Here is a 21,937-nt window from a genome sequence, read left to right on the forward strand (position 1 = left end):
TCATCAGCTTTCACTCGAAAGAGGCATCATCGATTGAATGCCAGAAGGTTACTCCTTCAATCAATTCTTTTGCCAGGTGTGGTGTTCACCACTGTATTGCCCAAGACGCAGCAGTCCTGTGGAGCTGCCATCCATACTGATGCACGTGGAGAATGTGGAAAATCAAGCCCTGCTATTGACAAAGTCATCACAAAAGTTAAAGATTTTATAAAAGTACGCAGAACTCCTTAAATTACCAAACATTTACACCCAAGTTGGCAGCAAGTACAGACACAGGCCAGGTTTCTGTACTTAACAGTGATCGCTATTTGTTACAAATGAATAGTTTGAAGCTACAGGTAAACAATTATGAACTGTCAGCATATACTCTACTAGTTAAAATACTAACCCTTTTATAAAGCTCCCCCTGCACATACAGACCAACTTACAGAGAATCAAAACATGAGTGTAATGGGCAGAGAGGCAGACTGGAAAAGCAGTTCAATAATCTCTGTCCGCAGGGTTCGCTGAAGTGATTCCCTTAGTTGTCAGGTCCTGCTGCTCCTTGATCTTTCTTCTCTAGGTATTTTCACTGGCTTGCAAGAGGTATGGGATGACCGGTTCACGTTTATAAAGTCTCCAACTCATCAGCTACAGCTTACATTAACTGAGGAGGGTAAGTAAACTGGCTTTCTTCAGGCTTAGGTGTATTTTTTTTTACTGCAGAGAAAAAGACAGCTCCTTTCTTTCAGAGGTCTAATGTCTTCTGCCCAAACATTCACACCCACAAGCTGGTCAACTACCTGGGAGCCAATCACATCGCTGCTATCAGGCAGAAGATCTTTGTCATCAATTACTCGACACCATTCCCAGACCAATCAGATCAACGGCAACTACATTTTCGGTAACTTGCTTTTCAAAAGTGCAGTAATCCTTTCCACAATTTAGTAATAAACAGTTCTTTTCCCAGTTTCAATCAAAATCAGAACTACAGAATTTTTTTTAATAATGGTGTTTATAAATACCAACCCTGAGCTCACCCTCCAAGACAATGAGAAGGAAGCACATACATTTTTAAGGTGTTCCACAGGAACTTTGGAGATCGGTGCCCCAGTTAAAGGAAATGTGTGTGTATGTGTGTGTGAGTGGGGCAGCATGTGAGACGAAAGAGTTAAATGTTTGTTGTTAAATTTAAAGTGGTTACTTGTTAATGATTCAAAGACACACCAGAGAAATGGTGAGCAGAGTTCACTCTATGATATCTAATGTTTGTGTGCAAAGGAGATACAACATGGTGGCATCATATGACAGAGAACTTGAGCTTAAGTCTGTATGGTTCCAAGATTTCGTTTCATTCACTTGTAGGATGTGGGAGTCACTGGCTGCCCACCATTTACTGCCCATCCCTAGTTGCCCTTGAGAAGGTGAATCATCTTCTTGAACCGCTGCAGTTCGACAAACAATGGCCTCAGGTAGGGAATTCCCAGATCCTGACCCAGCAACAGTGAAGGAATGGCAATATATTTCCAAATCAGGATGGTGACTGGCTGGAGGGGAACTTGCAGGTAGTGATGTTCCCATTTATCTACTATGCTTGTCCTTCTAGATGGAAGCGGTCATGGGTTTCGAAGCTGCTATGGATCTTCGGTAAAATTTTTCTACCCATTTAAGGGAAGTCAGCAGCACTAGCTAGACCAGCATTTATTGGCCATCCCTATATGCCCTTAAGCAGGAGATGGTGAGCTGCCTTCTTGACCAGCTGGAGGTCTACCTCTTGTGGTTATACACGCAATACCGTTAGAGAGGGGTTTCTAGGTCTGTGATCCAGTGACGGTGCAAGATCAATGATTGAATTCCAGATCAGGATGGTGAGTGGATTGGAAGGGAACTTGAAGGTGGTGGTGTTCCATGTATCTGCTGCCAATGTCCTTCTAGATGATAGAGATTGTGGATTTGGAAGGTGTTGCCTTGGTGAATTTCTTCAATGCACAGGGTGCAGGGAGAGTGAATGGTTGCATATGTGGTGCTTGTCATGTGGGCTACTTTATTCCAATGGTGCCTTTTTTTTTTGAGTATTGTTGGATTGCTTTATTTTCTTTTGATCCTAAACACTGTGGGAAGGGAATCATTAACAATATCAGTAACAGGGGCAAGCAGTTCAGCGGTGAATACTAACTAGGCATGAAGCAAGAGAAAGATGCACTTTCTAAGCTCGGATAGGGGCAACTTATGTCACAGCTGATCGGAAGGTCTGAATTTTAGTGACAAAGAAACCCAAGAACTCATCAAACCATTTGTTGGAAATGAGGAGGCAGGAGTAAGGGATAGCCCTTCAAAAGGAATTAGATTGTGCTAAGACATAGACAAAAAAAAATTCAACAGTTGGGTGTACATAACACCAAGCTGGTTTATTTTACTTCTATCCACACTATTGACTCCAATAACAGCACTGCAGTTTAGGACCACAGCGCAAGTAGTTCCATCCTGAATGTGGTTCAACAACAAAATTCTCCTAGACTTGCTAATTTCAGAGTCAGGTGGACGAGCAAGAAATAGTCCTTCCCACACTCTGAAAAGGTGTACAGCATCACCCCATTGTGCACTTACTGCTATCTCAGGAAGGGGTATGTCTGATTGAATTTCTTCCAACACACTGAGGTGGAATGGCCTCTCCCCACTGTGAACCCACTGGTGTACAGCGAGGTCAGATAACCATCTGAATCCAACCCCACAGTGAGAGCATCTGAACGGTCTCTCATCCGTGAGAACACGCTGATGGGATGTCAGTTCCCCGCAACTCTAAAAGCACTTCCCGCAATCTGGACATTTAAAAGGTCTCTCATCAGTGTGGACGTGTTGGTGTCTCACCAGGTTGGATGAGTGAGCAAACCCTTTCCCACACTTGGGGCAGGTGAATGGTCTGGCGCCAGTGTGAATTCTTTGGTGAGTCAGCAGATGGACTGAGCGAGTGAATCTCTTCCCACACTCCAAGCAGGTGAAGGGCCTCTCCCCAGTGTGAAGTCGCTGGTGTGTCACCAATTGGGAAGACTGAACAAACTCCTTTCCACACTCGGAGCACGTGAACAGCTTCTCCCCAGTGTGAATACACTGGTGTACAGTGCGTTGAGATGATCGTCTGAACCCTGTCCCACACTGAGAGCAACTGTAGGGTCTCTTGTCGGTGTGAACACGTTGATGGGTCATCAGTTCCTCAGAACTTTTATAGCACTCCCCACAGTCAGAACACTTAAAAGGTCTCTTGTCAGTGTGAACTTGCTGGTGTCTTACCAGGTTGGATGAGTGAGCAAACCCCTTCCCACACTTGGAGCATGTGAACGGCCTCTCTCCAGTGTGAATTCTCTGGTGTGTCAGCAAGTGAGATGACCAGGAGAACCCCTTCACACATTTTAAGCAGGTGAATGGCCTCTCCCCAGTGTGAGTGCGCTGGTGTGTCCTTAGTTGGGAAGACCGAATTCCTCCCCACACTCAGAGCAGATGAACGGCCTCTCCCTGGTGTGCACTCACTGGTGTGTCACCAGGTGGCACGACTGAGTAAATTCCTTCCCACACTCTGAGCAGATGAAGGGTCTCTCTCCAGTGTGAACCCGCTGGTGTGTCAGCAGGTAGGACAACCGAGTGAAGCCCTTCCCACACTTGGAGCAGCAGAATGGCCTCTCCCCAGCGTGAATTCGCTAGCGTACTGTCAGCTAGTATGATCCCGTGAATCCGGTCCCACAGTGAGAACACCTAAATGGTCTCACGTCAGTGTGGACACGTTGATGGGACATCAGTTCTCAGGAACTTTTATAGCACTTCCCACAATCTCGGCATTTAAAAGGTCTCTCGTCAGTGTGAACTCGCTGGTGTCTCACCAGGTTGGATAAGTGAGCAAATCCCTTCCCACACTTGGAGCAGGTGAATGGCTTCTCCCCAGTGTGAACTCGCTGGTGTGTCAGCAGATGGGATGAATAAGTGAATCCCTTACCACACTCAGAGCAGGTGAATGGCCTCTCCCCGGTGTGAACCCGTTGATATGCCATCAGTTGGGATGACTGAGTGAATTCCCTCCCACATTTGGAGCAGGTGAAGGGTCTGTCTCCAGTGTGTATTCGCTGGTGCGTCAGTAGGTGAGATGACTGAGTGAATTCCTTCCCACATTTGGAGCAGATGAATGGCCTCTCCCCGGTGTGAACCCGCTGGTGTGTCAGCAGGTAGGAAGAGGTAGTGAATCCCTTCCCACAGTCGGAGAACATGAACGGTCTCTCCCCAGTGTGACCTCGCTGATGCACAGTAAGTTGATATGATCCTCTGAACCCGATCCCACAGTGAGAGCATCTGAATGGTCTCAAGTCAGTGTGGACACGTTGATGGGACATCAGTTCCCAGGAACTTTTATAGCACTTCCCACAATCTCGGCATTTAAAAGGTCTCTCGTCAGTGTGAACTCGCTGGTGTCTCACCAGGTTGGATAAGTGAGCAAATCCTTTCCCACACCTGGAGCAGGTGAATGGCTTCTCCCCAATGTGAACTCGCTGGTGTGTCAGCAGATGGGATGAATAAGTGAATCCTTTACCACACTCAGAGCAGATGAATGGCCTGTCCCCGGTGTGAACTCGTTGATGTGCCTTCAACTGGGACGACTGAATGAATTCCTTCCCACACTCAGTGCAATTAAACGGTCTCTCCCCGGGGTGAATTCGCTGGTGACTCAGCAGGTGGGATGACTGAGTGAACCCTTTCCCAGATTCGGAGCAGGTGAATGGCCTCTCACCAGTGTGGACCCGCTGGTGCGTCAACAGGTAGGATGACCGACTGAATCCCTTCCCGCACTCGAAGCAGGAGAAAAGCTTCTTCCCCGTGTGAACTCGCTGGTGTAAAGTGAGCTGAGATGATCCTCTGAATCCAGCCCCACAGTGACAGCGCCTGAATGGTGCCTCATCCGTGTGAACACGTTGATGGGATATCAGTTCCCCGGAACTTTTATGGCACTTCCTACAGTCCAGGTATTTAAAAGGGCTCTTGTCCGTGTGAAGTTGCTGGTGTCTCAGCAAGTTGGATGACTGAGCAAATCCTTTCCCACACTCTGAGCAGGTGAACGGCTTCTCCCCAGTGCGAACTCGCTGATGTGTCAAGAGGCGAAGTGAACAAGTAAATCTGTTCAAACACTGGGAGCAGTTGAAGGGTCTCTCCACAGTGTGGACACGCTGGTGTGTCCGTAGTTGGCAGGACTGAGTGAATTCCTTCCCACACTCAGAACAAGTGAACAGCCTCTCCTCAGTGTGAATTCGCCGATGTACATCAAGGTTAGACAATTGTCTGAACCTAGCCCTGCACTGAGAGCACTTGAACAGCCTTTCATCAGTGTGAACGCATTGATGGGATGCCAGTTCTCTGGAACTTACACAGTATTCGCCACAGTCTGGACATTTTAAAGGTCTCTCATCGGAGTGAACTTGCTGGTGTCTCACCAGGTTGGATGAATGAGCGAATCCTACCCCACACACTGAGCAGGTGAAAGGCCTTTCCCCAGTGTGAATTCGCTGGTGTGTCAGCAGATGGGATGAACAAGTGAATCCCTTCCCGCACTGTAAGCAGGTGAAGGGCCTCTCTCCAGTGTGAACTCGCTGGTGCGTCAGCAGCTGGGATGACTGAGTGAATTCTTTACCACACGCAAAGCATGTGAATGGCCTCTCCCCAGTGTGTACATACTGGTGTGTCCGCAAGGTGGATGAACAAGCAAATCCTTTCCCACACTCGGAACAGCTGAACGGCCTCTCCCCGGTGTGAATTCATTGGTGTGTCAGCAATTTGTACGACTGAGTGAATTTCTTCTCACACCCTGAGCAGCTGAACAGTTTTTCTGTGGTGTGAATTCCCTGGTGCGTCAGTAGTTGGGACGACTGAGTGAAGCTCTTCCCACACTCTGAGCAGGTGAACGGTCTCTCCCCAGTGTGTGTGCGTCGATGTGACAGCAAGTGCGATGACTGAGTGAATCCCTTTCTGCACACGGAGCAAGTGAATGGCCTCTCCCCAGTGTGAACCCGCTGATGCGTCAGCAATTGGGATGAGGTGGTGAACCCCTTCCCACACTTGGAGCAGGTGAACGGCATCTCCCCAGTGTGACTGCGTCGATGAATTTCCACCTCTGACGGGTAACCAAATCCCTTTCCACAGTCCCCATTTCCATGGTTTCTCCCCATTGTGACTGCACTTATATTCTGACAGCTCAGACGATTTGCTGAAATCTCATCTACACACAAAACAGATGTACAGTTTCTCCCCACTCTGAATGGTATTGATTTCTTCCATGTTCAAAATCGGATGATATTCAGGATTATGATAAATTGAACAGCTCCCTCAAATCTTGATCTGACATTTGGAGACAGTAAGGACTGCAGATGCTGGAAGCTAAAGTCAATAAATGTGGAGCTGAAAAAGCATAGCAAGTCAGACAGCATCCAACATTTGTTTTCTTTCATGACTGCAAATCCACCTCTTTTCATATCCTGTGAAATCACTATAAAGCAAAGAAAAGTGAATGAAAAAGAATCAAGAAAACACTGAAGAAAGGTTGTGAAATTAAGCTGAATTAATCTGGTAAATTGTTGGGCCAACTCTAGGTAAAAGCATTCATGAAAGCTGTTGATTGTTGTAAAAAGCCAACTAGTTCACTGATGTCCATCAGAAAGGGAACCTGTCAACAGGTCTGGATCAACACAAGAACCAGGCTTCTATGGGTGGAGAGAGAGACAGGTAAGAGATCAATGGGTTCCAGATTGCCACTACCCTCTGTATCTTTTTTCCCCTCAAATCCCCTGTCTTTCACCTTAAAATTACGCCGCCTTCTTATTGACCCTTCACCTAATAGGAACAGTTGCTTTTTAACTACTCTATCCAAGCCCCTCATTACATAGTTTTTGGAGTTATATTTGGGCCACACTAGTTAAGGATAGCAGAGATTTCCTTCCCAGAAGGACATTAGTGAATCAAATGAGGTTTTATGACAACTGACAGTGATTACACAGTCACAATTTGGCTATTGAGCTGGCATTTTATTCCAGATTTCATCATTGCTATAGTGGGGTTCAAACCCGTGAATATTTGCCTCATGTTGTGGATTACTAGTCCAGTGACGTTACCACTAGGCTACTGTTTTCCCCCCACCTCAAGGGTTTTGCCAGACAACCCAACTCCTGAACTCATTTCAGCCTTAATGTAAACAGTTTAAAAAAAATGCTAACTCCACAAGTGAAGTGTGAGTGAATGCCCTTGAGATAAAGGCCAAATATGACATCAATGACACAATTGAGGTCAATGGGAATCAGGAAGAAAACTCTCCTCTTGATGGAGCCACCCCTAGCACAAAGAAATATGGCTGCATATGTTGGATTCACCTCTGCTCTAAGTCATCACTGCAGGGAGTTTGTTGGGCTAATGTCCAAGGCCCAACCCTTCAGCTGCTTCAGCAATGACCTCCCATCATCAAAAGGTCAGAGATGGGATGTTCGCTGGTGATTGCACAATATTCAGTACCAATTGCAACTCTTCTGACACTTGAGGAGCTAGTGTCCATTTGTGGCAAGACCTAGTCAAGAGTAAGACAACTGAGAGGCTTGGATAGAGTGAACATAGAGATGTTCCCAGTACTAGGAGAGACTAGAACCTGAGTGCACAGCCTTGGAGTGAAGGGACGACACTTTAGAATGGAGATGAGGAGGAACTTCTTCAGCCAGAGGGTGGTAAATCTGTTGAATTCCTTGCCAATGAAGGCCAAGTCATTGAATGTATTTAAGACAATAGATAGGTTCTTGATTAGTAATGGGATCATGTGTTAAAGGGAGAAGGCAGAAAAATGGGGTTGAGAAACATATCAACCATGACCAAATGGTGGAGCAGATTCAATGGGCTGAATAGCCTAATTGTGTTCTTATATCTAAGGGTTTTGGGATGCTAACTGGCAAGTGGCATTCAAGCCACACAAGTGCCAGGCAATGGCCAGTTCCAACAACAGATAATTCAACCATCTCCTATTGACAGTTAATAACATCGCCATAATTGAATTCCCCCCTTTCACCATCCTGGGGTTAACACTGAGCAGAAACTGAGCTGAAACCTGCCATATAAATATTGTGGCTAAAGAGAAAGTTAGAGACTGGGAATTCTGCTACTTGTAATTCACCTGCCCAACCCTGCCCACATCTACAAGGCACAAGTAAGGAGTGTGACATGACAAAATCCAACGACTCACTGACAAGTGGGGAGAACACATCTTGCTGAGATATGGACAATGAATGTTGACCTTGCCAGGTATGCCCACATTCTGTGAAAGGATCAATAAATAAATTCCTGCAACTGGAGAGGACCCTGTCGGGAGCGGGACTGTTTGAGATCTCTTTTATTGTCTTCCAGATCCGGATGATTGCACACGCACCCAGCTGTACACTGCCCCCTACAAAGATGGTTCTAGCACACGCGCTCTTCGGCAAACTGCCCCTCATGAAAATGGCGATTAAACCAAGGGTCTTCGGAAAAAAGGCCCCGTCCGCTGCGAAGTGGTACCGGGAGCTTGTTACTCGCGGTTCGAAGCCTTGTCGTACCGCCTGGAGTTATCCTAACGAACACGCCCCGCCACTTCCATCCCTCCCCTGTTCACCTACCCTGTCGCTCAACTGCTCCGGCATTCAACATTACGGCCCAAAACCGCTTCACAACCGCACTGCGGATTCCCCAGACCGCAATGCCTGACTGATTGACGGCAGGTCCGCACCAATAAGATGGGAGGGATGTGTCCGGAGGTCCAACCCAGCGGGAGGCTGGTCCTCCATCCAATGGGAGTCAACGAGGGGCGGAGCTGGAGGGCCGACTCGCTGAGGCTGGTCCTCCAACCAATGGGAGTCAAAGAGGGGCGGACCTGGAAGACCGGCTCCAACCAATGGGGGGGCGGGACTAAGCTCAGATCCTCCTCAAAGACTCAGGGGTAGGTGAGCACTGGAAGCAGCGAGTGAGTCCATTGCCCGTCTTTCTCAACCAGTCCCCTCACCTGAGGTATGGTGACCCTTAGGTTAAACCACAACTAGTGGATACTCTGAGGGAGCAGCCCTATAGCCCGGTAGGACTATGGCAACTTTACCTCATGGACTGAAACTCTTTCAATTGGAAATCTAATTAATCAGATCCCAGCAGAGAACTGGACCTTTCTCTTTGTGGCAACTGAGAGGGATGACCTTAGTACGGAGTGTGAAAATGCTGGAGTAAACAATATAGACAAGGTGTCACGTGTGAGAATGGTGCGTGTACCCTCGATAGTAATCATACAGTAGGAAGAAATAGCAAAATAATATAAAACCAAGAACTCTGGATGCTGGAAATCAAACAAAAACAGAAATGGCTGGAGAAACCCCGCAGGCCTGGCAGTATCCGTGGAGAGAAAGCAGAGTTAATGTTTCAAGTCCAGTGACCAGCTATAATCAGGAGGTAATTCCATCCTGATATAGATTGAAAATATCAGCTGGGCAGAGGTAACTGAGTTGAGGAGTTTCTGAAGAAAGGTCCCGACCCGAAACATCAACTTTCCTACTCCTCTGTTGCTGCTTGGCCTGCTGTGTTCCTCCAGCTCCACACTGTGTTACCTCTGACTCCAGCATCAGCAGTTCTTACTATCTCTGAGGAGTACATAGAATGTTTTTGAGATAGATTCTTAAAACAATACATTCTGGTGGCAGCGAGGCTTTCATTGACCTTTTAGTCACAGTGAGATAGGAGTAATTAATGATCTTTCAGAAAGTGCCCTAGACAGCAGCAAACATGATATGATTGAATTTTACATGCAGTTAGAAGGAGAGACTAGTCTAAGACTAGTATTTTAAAATTAAATAAGGGCAATTATGATGATGTGAAATCAAAACTAACTAACGTGAACTGGCAAGTTAAGCTAACAGTACAACAGAGATGTTAGTGGTAGACATAAAAGGGAATATTTCATAAAGAAATATTGCTATGATGAAAAAAATTGGGTGAACTACCATCTGTGCCTAACTAAAAAAAACTAAGCACAGTATCAAAGCAAAGTAAACTAACTGCAGAGATAAGGACTAGACAGGATATAATTGATAGAATGACTAAAAGATTAATAAGGAGAAAACATTAGAAGATTGAGTGCTGGCAGTTGGTGGGTACAAATCAAACATTAATTCACATTTTAATTGAAGCGTACACTTTAAATTTTTGAGTTTTCTTTTATTTGTTCATTGGATGCTGGTTAGGCCAGCAATTATTGGCCATCCAAAATCAATTACATTGCTGTGGTCCTGGAGTCACCTTTAGGCCTGAGCAGCTAAGGGTGGTTCTCTTCTATAATGTGACTTATCCGGATCACAGAAAGAAGGATTGGTTATGCAATTTAAACACGTTAAAGCAATATCACCGCCAGATTGGAGATAAGAAGGGCAAGTATTTCAGATGATGATAATGGTGGAAGATGACAGAGACAGTCATAGTGACATACAAGGAGAGGGAGATAGTTCACAAAGTGAACGATCTATTACTTGACTAGGCAATGCTGAAAAAAAATGGGACAGTTAGACAGCATACTTTCATACTTAAAAAAAGAACAACAGGAAGATCTAGTGATGTTAAGTCCAAAGATAAAAAGCTCAGGTGAAAACAGATTTAATATATGCTAGAATATCATCTGATTGAGGATAATAAAAGCAATTGGAGTTCACTGATGGTGTTAGTTTCTAAATTGGATTCTGCATAGATTACGGAAAAGTAAATATATTAATCAAAACAAATTCACACCCAATTCTAGGTTAGATCTTATTGATAAGTTTAGCACTGCTTCATTCCTTTCTAAGGTTTTATATTGAATAGTACTAGCAAGTACCATTGACATCAAAGACTAAGAAAACTTTGATACTCTAAATGGGTTACATCCATGTTGACTGATGCCACTAGTGTTTAAGAAAATCACAGCTACACTCTAAAGACCTACGAATCAAGTTGTAGATAAGGTGCCAAAGTCTGTAGTGAGATGAACACGTAAAACAAATAGATGACCTACTTAAACCATTACATTTAGCTGCCTTGTAATAAATCTCACCAAAAATGAATTTGCAAAAGTGAGGGTATCTTACCAAGGACATTTTGTAGGACAAGGGCAAATATTGCCAAGAACAACAGAAGGCTCTGATAGACTTTTCTGCTCCCAAGACATTTTTTTTAAGTATATGGGTTTTATCGTAAATTCATGCCTGATTTCAATACAATATTTTAACACAGGTGTTATGGAAACAGGCAAAGGTTGTAGAGTAACACAGTGCCAAGCAGCCTTTGAGAAGCTGACAGTTATCTTAATAAAGGAGTCACCATTAATTGCCCCTGACTTGACAAAATAATTTAAAATTGCAATTGATGCTAGTGACGTAGGGGTAGTTGCACTGATGATGAATCGGGGATATAGTGAAACCAGTAGATTACTAGTCTAAGAAATTAAAGCAATTTCATAAGAAGTATTTTATAGTGGAAAAGATGAAATTGAGTATTATTTCTGGCTTCTCAATATTCTTACATCGACGTCCATGGCAGTTGCAAACAAACACATGTCTACTGACCATAATCTGCTCGTTGTTTGCAGAGAGACTAACATGTGAAATGCAAGACCATTCTGTTGGGAGTGTAATCTACTATTCAATGTAAAAATTGTTTGCATTGCTGGAAAGTATAATACCATAGCTGACGCATTTACAATAGCTGACGCATTATCAAGTATGTGATTTAAACTGAAAAATAGTTTAAGAATTTCTGAAGTAAATAACAAGATGTTGTTGGAATCCTATATAACGAATAAAACAGGGTGAGTAGATGTAATTTTTTATGTTGTAGTGCATTACATTTTCTGGTAATGAAACGTTTGAAAATGTGCTTTTCTTTAAGGGTGTAGGGTATGTTTAAGAGACTTCATTTTTGGTATAGAAACTGAAATTGAGGTTAGACTGCTATAACTGAAAGACCAAGAAAGTTTTGCAACTTTAAAATCAAGTATGATGAGATGTGCAATACCATTTTTTTTTTTGGAAGCAGTAAGAGAGAGAGAGACTGAATGGTAATGAGGATTTATTTTCAGCTCTTCTGAGCATGTTTGAACTAAGGCTGTAATGAGGTCAGGCCCTGAGCAGCCCTAGTGAAACCTACACTGGACACTGGTGAACAGGCTATTGCTATGCAAATACTGCTCAATAGCACTGTCAATGACATTTTCCATCACTCTACTAATGATCCAAAGTAGATTAATAGGACAGTAATCAGCTGAGTTGGATTCATCCTGCTTTTTCTGTACAGGACATATCTCAGCAATCTTCCAGTGTTGGCTAGATGCCAGTGTTGTTGCTGTACTTGAACAACTTGACTACAAACATAGCAAGAACTGGAGCACAAGTCTTCAGCACCATTGCCAGAATGTTTTCACGGCCTGAGAATGGCACTGAGCGAAAGCTCATTTGGAGAGTGGATGAAGACACAACGGACCAAAAGGTCACCATCTGTAACATTGTGAAAAACTGGAACTCATGCTTGTAATTTCCACTCCTCAACTGACTCCAGCATGTCTCGCACTGAGCATGCTCCATTCACAGCCCAGCAGTGTACAGTCACCAGGATTTCCTATAATGAGGTGGAAGCCCATTATGCTCCTTCCTGATCACTGGGTAAGAGCCCCACACTTTAAAAGTAAGGAAAAGGGAAAATAAAATGCAGGTTAATTAACATTTGGAAGTGTGAAATTGCTAATCACTGCTTCAGGTGGGATTCCTTACCAAGACCTGAAAAGAACAACTTCACCCCCAACTACCACCCCATCCAATGAACACCCTTTCGACCACTCATCCACCCAATGGCTCCCAGCGTAGATCAATATTCAGCACTGATTCTTTTTGTGGGGTTTCTCCTCTTTGCAGGCAGGAATAGATTCGGAAACAGAGCTTAATTAGGAATGGACTTTATTGAGACAAAGTCAAGACATGTTTATCTGCTTCCAAGCAATCTACAGTGACAAACAAGGGCAGCAATTTATACTTTAATGTGGAGTACATTATTCGCATCAACAACTGGACAGTGGAGACACAAGGGGCTTTTAGCAGCTTTCACAGCCTCCGTCCTTCCTTTTCGTGCCACTTTTCTCTCGCTGACTCTTTATTTTCTGATTCTGTTCCCACTTTGTCACAGAGCTTTTACTCAAGAGGGTTTTCCTGTGGCCAGTCAACAGTCCACGTGAGCAATGATCGCCTCATCGAATCACGTGATGTTCTGCATATTCATTGTCCTTCTGTTTTCCTCTGATCTCAAGGCTGCTTTATCCTGTTTTCAATTATTTCACGGATGTCCCTGCATTCACTGACAAAAACAGCTTCAAGGCTTTATTTTTAATATTTTAGCTTTAGTAAGCATTTTATAGCTTGCCACAAACTGTCAGGATCTCTCTACCTTGACATCCTTTCTATACTCTGTCCTATTTCCTAAGTTTTCCTGACCTACTATACTAAAAAGATAGAGTCACTATAATATTAAAAGACCACAGGGTTGCTCTGTCATTGGACAGAGACAACTGGTGGTGTTTTAACCTGATGGTCACCATACCTCAGGTGAGGGGAGAGGTTGAGAAGGAGAATCCTTCATGATAACCTTGGCTGGTGCAGGAATTGAACCCACACTGTTCGCGTCACTGTGCAACGCAAACCAGCCATCTGGCCAACTGAGCCATGCCTCTATTTATAAAGCCCATTGAAAGCTTGGGTTTCAATATATGCTTTACAACCATAGATTTATCAGTCAGTTACACACAGCTTTGGCATTCAAATTACGCAACCAGCTTTGTTCATTTGAACCTGGCCCAAATCAATATCTGGACAGTAACAACATCCAAAAGACTTGAACCTCACAAGAAGCTCTGCAAATTGTAAACCCAAACACAAATCAGAATATTTTGAACTTGTACGATGACCTGTTTCTCTTCCAGTTTTAGAAATGGGGGAAAAAATAGTTGAGTAAATCAACACCAACCGCTTCACCTGCAATAATGTGCTAATTCTTTTATTTTTTATTCATTCATGGGATATGGGCATCGCTGGCTAGGTCAGCATTTATTATCCATCCCTAATTGCCCAGCGGGGAGTTAAGTGTCAACCACATTGGCTGTGGGTCTGGAGTCAAGTGTAGACCAGGCAAGGATGGCAGTTTCTTTCCCTAGGGCATCAGTGAACCAGATGGGGTAGTTATTGTTTCAGAGATAGTAGAAACTGCAGATGCTGGAGAATCTGAGATAACAAGGTGTAGAGCTGGATGAACACAGCAGGCCAAGCAGCATCTTTCTAAAGAAGGGTCTAGGCCAGAAACGTCAGCCTTCCTGTTCCTCTGATGCTGCTTGTCCTGCTGTGTTCATCCAGCTCTACACCTTGCTATCTCAGTGAACCAGATGGGTTTTTATGACAATTCACAGTGGATTCATGGTCATCATTAGACTCTTAATTCCAGATATTTGTTGAATTCAAATTCCACTTCCTGTTCGGATTAGAACCCAGGTCCCCAGAATATTATGTAGGTCTCTGGATTAACAGTCTCGTAATAACACCAGTAGGCCATTGCCTCCCTAATTATTCACTTGTGTAGATTTCTATTTCGTCAAGTGGACTTTAACAGCACAAAGTACACTTTACAACTGAATGATAACTATTTTCTCATCTAAACTGAAACTAACCATCCTCAAAAATGCCCAACATGTAACAAATCATAAGGAAGTCAAATACTGTAGTTGCTAGAAATAGGCCACAAATCTTTTCCCAGGGGCTACCTCTTTGTTTTTCATGGATTATTTTTCTCATTACATAGAAAACCAGTGGGGTAGAGCAGTCAGCCCTTCCAGACTACTATACCATTCACTACAATAGTGGCTGGTCATCCATCTCAATGTTCTGTTCCAGCATTTCCCCCCATATCTTTTCATCCCTTTAGTCCCAAGTGCTACACCTAATTCCTTCCTGAAACCAGTGTTTTAGCCTCGACTGCTTTCTGTGGTAGCAAATTTCACAGGCTCACTAGTCTCTGGGTGAAGAAATTTCCCCTCATCTCAGTCGTGAACGATTTATCCTATATCCTTAGACGGTGACTCCCTCGTTCTGGAAGTTCCCTATTGGGAGCATCCATCCTGTATCTGCCATGTGTAGTCCTGTTAGAATTTTACAGGTTTCAACAAGATTCCCCTTCATTCTTCTGAACTCTAGTGAATATAATCCTAACAGAATCAATTTCTGCTCAGGCACCAGTCATGCCATTCCCGGAATCAGTCTGGCAAAGCTTTGCTATGCTCCCTTTGTGGTAATCGCATCCTTCCTCATTAGGCAGACCAAGCTGCACACAGTATTCCAGCCGTATTCTTTATTAGGTGATACAATCACATATTAAGATTACCCTCTGTATTTATATTAATAGAGGTGATGCTTGGATTTACGCAGAAGCAGAATCAGAATCAGAATCAGAAGAATTCAGCAATAACTTCAATAATCAACATCCCACCATTAAATATAAAGTGACGAGAAAAGCATTAACTTCCCAGACAACAGATTATTTAAACTGGCACAAGGTAACATACATGAGTTAACAACGAGATTTTCTTCCCAAAATAACTGACGTACACAGCTCTTCAGGGAAAAAGCCATCACCCAAAATACATCTCCCTCAGACTAGTGAGGTGACAGTTTCCATCACATGTGCATGAAATCAGAAGATTTTAAAGGCATCGCAATCTCAGATTTAAAATTTAGCTATTTTCTTGGTGTTCATTGCAGTACTGCATGTCGCCCGGGTAGTAGCTCCTGAACATATGCATCCTTAAAGTAGATATTTCACATTAATATGAAAGTAATTCATTACCTCACTGATTTCAAGTTTCCTTGGTTTCCAGTTAGCTCAATGTTCCTTTACTTGGCAAGTTTAAACAGTTCCCTCTTCTTTGCTGTCTCCCAGTTACTCTCACAGCCCTTTTGCAACTTTCCTCACTCTCTCCTACCCCTCTTTGCAGCCTGGTTTCCCCCCAACCCTTCCCTCTCTATGCATCTCCCTCCAGCTCCCCTTTTTATTTTTGTTCCTGGGACATGGGTGGCGCTCAGCATTCGTCGCCCATTCCTGATTGTCCTGAGGGCAGTTGCGAGTCAACCACGTTGCAGTGGATCTGAAGTCACATGTCGACCAGGGTAAGGACGGCAGATTTTCTTCCTTCACTAACATTAGTAAATCAGATGAGTTTTTTTATGACAGCGTTCGTGTTGGACCAGCTCTTAACTCCAGATTTTATTGAACTTAAATTTCACCGTCTGCCATGGTGGGATTCGAACCCATTGTCACTACACCAGCGCCTGCGTGAACAAATACTCACCCGTTCCTCCAATCAGAGGCCATTTCCTGCCGAGTTTTTTCCCACGACTGGCTCAGCATGGAACCTATCAGCAGTGGCCTGTGATTGGAGGAGCAGATCCTCACCAAGCACAGGTTGGGCTGTGGTGACAATTTCACTAGTCAATCTTCCTCACGGTTTATCATTTCTCAGGAGTTTTTTTTTGAGCATTGACGACTCCTGTTGTCCCTTACTGGGATAGGGGCCGCCACGGGCCAACTGCAGTGTGCAGAATACATCCTGACAGTCCAAACCGGTATCTCACTCTAAGGGAATCGGATCTCAAGCTGCGGAACTTTTGCCTACCACCTGCCTGTTTGCGAGCACCGAGGTCACTGGGAGGGGAACAAATATAAATTACCAAGGAGCCTGAAAGCACAGACCTCAGTAATAAACGTAGTATGCATCCTGCCCTCTCAGGTCCTAGAGGCAGGCTGCGCAGATCTCTGCTGTCGCTGTCTTTCGGCTTTCACCACCCCGAGAGTCCTGGTAAAGACTGTCCCATCTGTAACCTGTGCAGAAGCAGATTTTAACTAGCAGGGGACGGGCTGGCATGTCCGGAGACTGAGGCAGCGGGTCAGATACTGCCTCGGGGCTGGAGTTAAACTGTGAGAAGTTGGAGAGCTTTGAGTGGACTTCCCAATTCCCCATTCTCCTTTCTCCATCATCCCTTTCCTGAAACTAATGCCACATGTTGTCCCACTCTGCTACAGACCAGCTTGGTGCCAATTGGTGACGTGTTGCAAATCCACAGACGCAGTATTTGTCATTCTGTTTCAGGCAGCAGACCTATCCTTCACAGCATTGATCATGAACTGCATGGACCTATTTCAGTGCTGTTCTTGAAGCTCTGGGGATACAGCCACTACCTCAACGACAGTCTCTGGAACCTCCTCCAGCCCTAAGACCCACCAAGCTCCCCGTGTTCCTCCAATTCTGCCTATCCCACACCTCCATCACATTGTTGGTCATGCTTTCGTCTACCAAGACCCAAAGCTCTGGAATTCCCTCTCAGAAGCTCTCTCCACTCCTCTAAAATACTTGTTAAAACTGACCTCTTCAAGCAAGCTATTGATCATCTGTAAAGTACCTTGAGAGGTTTTACAATCTGAAAGGTTCTATATAAGTGCAAGTTGTTGTTATTATTATTGCCCTACATACAGTTGGGAGAATCAGGGAATACCACGCAAGCATTTTAAATCCTCAGACCATAATGACCATACCCACAGTCACTACTAGACGATCAGCTTAAACCTGCTGTTTCACTTTCAGACCCAGTCTCTAGTTTGACAGCACGTTTGCAGCACTCCCCATTGTTCTTGCCGACTCAAAATCCAGTTGTAAAGGAGGTTGTGTTCTATGTCTACGAGCGCCTGGACGCATTTCTTCCATGGCAGGATTAAGCCCCACGTTCACTCCTGGACGTGATGGACAGCAGCAAAAAAAAATGGAATCCAACCCCTGCAATCACACGAACCCGCTGGTGTCTCAGCAGGGGGGAAGAATGAGCGAATCCCTTCCCACACATGGATCAGGTGAACAGCCTCTCCTCTGAGCGAACCCGCTGCTGTTGCAACATGGTGAGTGCCCGAGTGAGTCCTTCCCGCACTCGGAGCAGATGAACAGCTTCCCCCCAGCGTGAAGTCGCTGGTGTCTCAACAGGGTGAACGATCGAGTGAATCTCTTCCCGCACTCAGAACACGTGAACAGCCTTTCACCAGTGTGAACGCGCTGGTGTTTCAGAAGGTCATTGCTGCTTTTAAAGCTCTCCTCACAGTCGGAGCATTTAAAAGCTCTCATATCAGAGTGAATACGCTGGTGTCTCCAGAGCTTGGATGACTGAGTGAATCTCTTCCCACACTCTGAGCATCTGAACGGCCTCTCCCCAGTGTGAATTCGCTGGTGTTCAGTGAGCTGAGACGATCGCCTGAACCCAGACCCACAGTGAGAGCACCTGAACGGTCTCTCATTGGTGTGAACACGTTGATGGCATGACAGTTCCCTGGAGCTTTTATAGCACTTCCCACAGTCTAGGCATTTGAAAGGTCTCTCATCCGTGTGAACCCGCTGGTGCTGCAGCAGGTTGGACAACTGAGTGAACGCATTTCCACACTCAGAACAGGCGAATGGCCTCTCCCCGGTGTGAACCCGCTGGTGTCTCAGCAGGTTGGAAGACTGGGTGAATCTCTTCCCGCAGACAGAGCAGGTGAATGGTCTCTCCCCACTGTGAGTTCTCTGGTGTGCCTGCAAACTGGATAAGTGTGTGAATCCCTTCTCACACTTGGAACAGATGAATGGTCTCTCTCCTGTGTGAGTGCGACGATGAATTTCCAGCTGGGACGGGTAATCGAATCCTTTCCCACAGTCCCCACATTTCCACGGTTTCTCCATGGCACACGTGTCCTCGTCTGGCTCCAGGTTAGATTATCAGTTGAATCCGCATCCTGATAGATACTATGTGCAGAGTTTGTCCTGGATGAGAACGTTGTGTTTTCCTGTCTGTGTAACTGGTTAAAGCTCTTTCCACAGTTAATTCACCGGAACACATTCACCCGGGTGGGTTTTTTTGTCAGTGCTTTTCCAGACGTACTGTTCTTGAAAATGTTCACCTTCCACATTCAAAGCTGATGATATTCAGATCCCGATGAATTGATTGAATCTGTCAGATTTTGAAATGACGAATGCTTTGATTTTCCTGTCAATAATTTCTCTCCTTGTTACCCCCTGTTAAACCAGTTTACAAAAGTCATCACTGTCTGTCCAAGACAGAAATTCAGAACAGACAATTCTAGTTTCTATGGAACAATCTTTCCTTTATTGATTCCCAGAAATTGTAAATCCCCATCCCTCCTCCGCATATAACCTCATACCAGACATAGTTGGCAGAACAGTGAATTATTAAACAGAGATAAGCATGCCTACTTTTCAAGACAGAGAAAGTTAGAAAGTATAGAGAGGTGACTGGGGAGCACAGGGAAGAAACAGAGCGATGGATGGACATGGTTTCAAAACCACAGTAAAGGAGCACACTAAAACCACGGTAAACACATCCCCAGAGATATGTAACTTCTCACAGGTAACAGAGCTCACCATCAGAAGTTCTAAATTGACTGGACGAAAATACTCACCTCTGTAACAATTCCTGCTTTCAATTTTGATATTTCTAACTGGAGCCTGAGGCTTGAAAGGTATCGGAAGCACTGGAGTCATATAAACATACAAAACAAGTACAGAAGTAGACCATTCAGCCCCTTAAACCTGCTCCACTACTCAATAAGATCATTTTTGATCTGTTTGTTTTAAATTCCATATTCCTATCCATCACTGGTAATCTTTGATTACCTTGCCTAACATGAAACTAGCCACCTTTATCTTAAAAATATTCAGTGACCCTGCCTCCACTGCCTTGCAGAGGCAGTGTGTTGCAAAAGTTGTACAACCCTCAGACAAAATATTCTCATCTATTCTAAAATGGTGGACCCCTTATTTTTAAACAGTGTCCACTAATTCTTGACTAACCCACAACAGAACACGTCCTCTCCACATCCAGATTGTCAAGATCATTCAGCAATTTTTACACTTCAATAAAATCACCCCTCATTCTTCTAAACTGCAGTGGAAACAAACCTAAACTATCCAACCTGTCCTCATAAGACAGGTCACTTATTTTAGCTTTCAACTTAGTAAACATCCTCTGAACCACCTCCAGCGAATTTACATCCATCCCAAAATAAGGAGACCTAAACAGCTCAGGTTATTCACAAAGTGGTTTTGACAATGCCCTGTATAACTGAAGTATAAATTCTTTACGTTTAAGTTCATTTCCACTCATAGTAATTGATTTCATCCCATTAGTATTCTTCATTATGTGATATACCTGCATATGTCTTGTGACCCACGCATTAGAACACCTTTGTTCATCAGATTTCTGCAGTTATTTACTCTTTAAGTAACAATTTTCATAGTTTTTGAACACAGAAAAATCCTACACATGAGGAAATGGCCATGAAGCAACAAAATGCTGCTGCACAATTTTTGGTGTGCAGTATCATCCTACTTGTAAACCCAGAACATTTGGATCTGCACAAACCAGTGATAACTGTATTATTCAGGGGTTCAAAGGAGATTTACCAGAATAGTTCGAGAATCCTACTATCTCTTTTAATTATAAGGTTTGGTTAGAGAAACTGGGGTTGTTTGACATGGAGCCAAGGAGATTGAGGGATGATTTGATAGCTGCAGTATGTGTTAGTTTGTGACGTATTCAGATAACGCAGTTACAGAAAAACTATTCTGATTGTAAAACGACTGTGGAACTCAGATTTAAGACTTTTGGCATCAGGGAAAGCGGCTGAGTTGTTAGCAAGAGCCTTTCTTTTTGAAACACAATGAGTGGAAACGGCCTGCAATTCAATGCTTACATTCAAAGACTGATGGTATTTCAAGTTCAGGTGAATCGATGGCTTCTTTCAGATTGTGATGTGGTGTTTGATCTCCGTTTTCTGCCTGCAAATCTTCCACTTGCGACGCCCTGGAAAAGCAGTTTACAAAAGTCATTATTATCAGTCCAGGAACAGAGACTCTTCTGGCTCGACTTGATGTATTCCAAGTTGAACCTCCACACTGACATCTGACCGAAGACGAATTGGTCAGAAACCACCGTGCACAGAAGCCAGGCCAAATCGTAAGGTAATAGTCCACATTGCTCACTTAAAGGCGGACATGGAATGCGCATGCTCGGTTCGCAGCGACATGGTTAAGTGACTGACATGAGCTGTCATCCGAGATAGTAGGAACTGCAGATGCTGGAGAATCTGAGATAACAAGGTGTAGAGCTGGATGAACACAGCAGGCCAAGCAGCATCAGAGGAGCAGGAAGGCTGACGTTTCGGGCCTAGACGCTTCCGGCTCCTCTGATGCTGCTTGGCCTGCTGTGTTCATCCAGATCCAGCTCGACAAGCCTTCCAGCTCTACACCTTGTTATCTCATGAGCTGTCATCCAATGGGATGAGGGGGCGGAGCCGGACGGCTGATGACGAGCTTAGACCTCCAAACGTCATCCAGTGTCTAAGGGGCCGAGCTGATTTACACCGCGCTCGCTGCGCATGCATCCTGCTGCATACTCTCCCCTACCGATAAAGATGGCAACCGGATAGAACCATCTCAATCATCTCTCGCCGGCTGAGACGCCGCAGCTTTTAACTTGAGGGATGAGGCCTGTGTTGGGTGTTGATGGAGCCTTCCGCACCACCCGCTGCGCGGAACGTTGCTCTCCATCTAACCACGACTCACCGGGCTGCAGAGGCGACACACAAAGCATCCCTCCGGTCATCCTGGGCACGCGTACTACCGACCTGGTCCCAGTTGGCACGGTGCGCATGCTCCGGATCGCGCATTTGAGACTGATGGTAGCCCTGGACCAATAAGAGGAGGGGCGCGGCTGGAGGACCGACTGGCAGAGGCTGATCCTCCCAACAATGGACTGAATGAGAGGGCGGGGCTGGAGGACCGACTGGC

The 21,937-nt window shown here is 44.8% G+C and overlaps 1 pseudogene; it reads right to left on the reverse strand.

Annotated features, from left to right (window-relative positions):
* Positions 1–1,759: 1,759 nt before the first annotated feature.
* The window catches only part of LOC109938508, a 30,837-nt pseudogene continuing 10,659 nt past the window's right edge, over positions 1,760–21,937 (reverse strand).

The sequence above is a fragment of the Rhincodon typus genome, chromosome 42, assembly GCF_021869965.1.
Source record: "Rhincodon typus isolate 14 chromosome 42, sRhiTyp1.1, whole genome shotgun sequence".
Taxonomy (NCBI): domain Eukaryota; kingdom Metazoa; phylum Chordata; class Chondrichthyes; order Orectolobiformes; family Rhincodontidae; genus Rhincodon; species Rhincodon typus.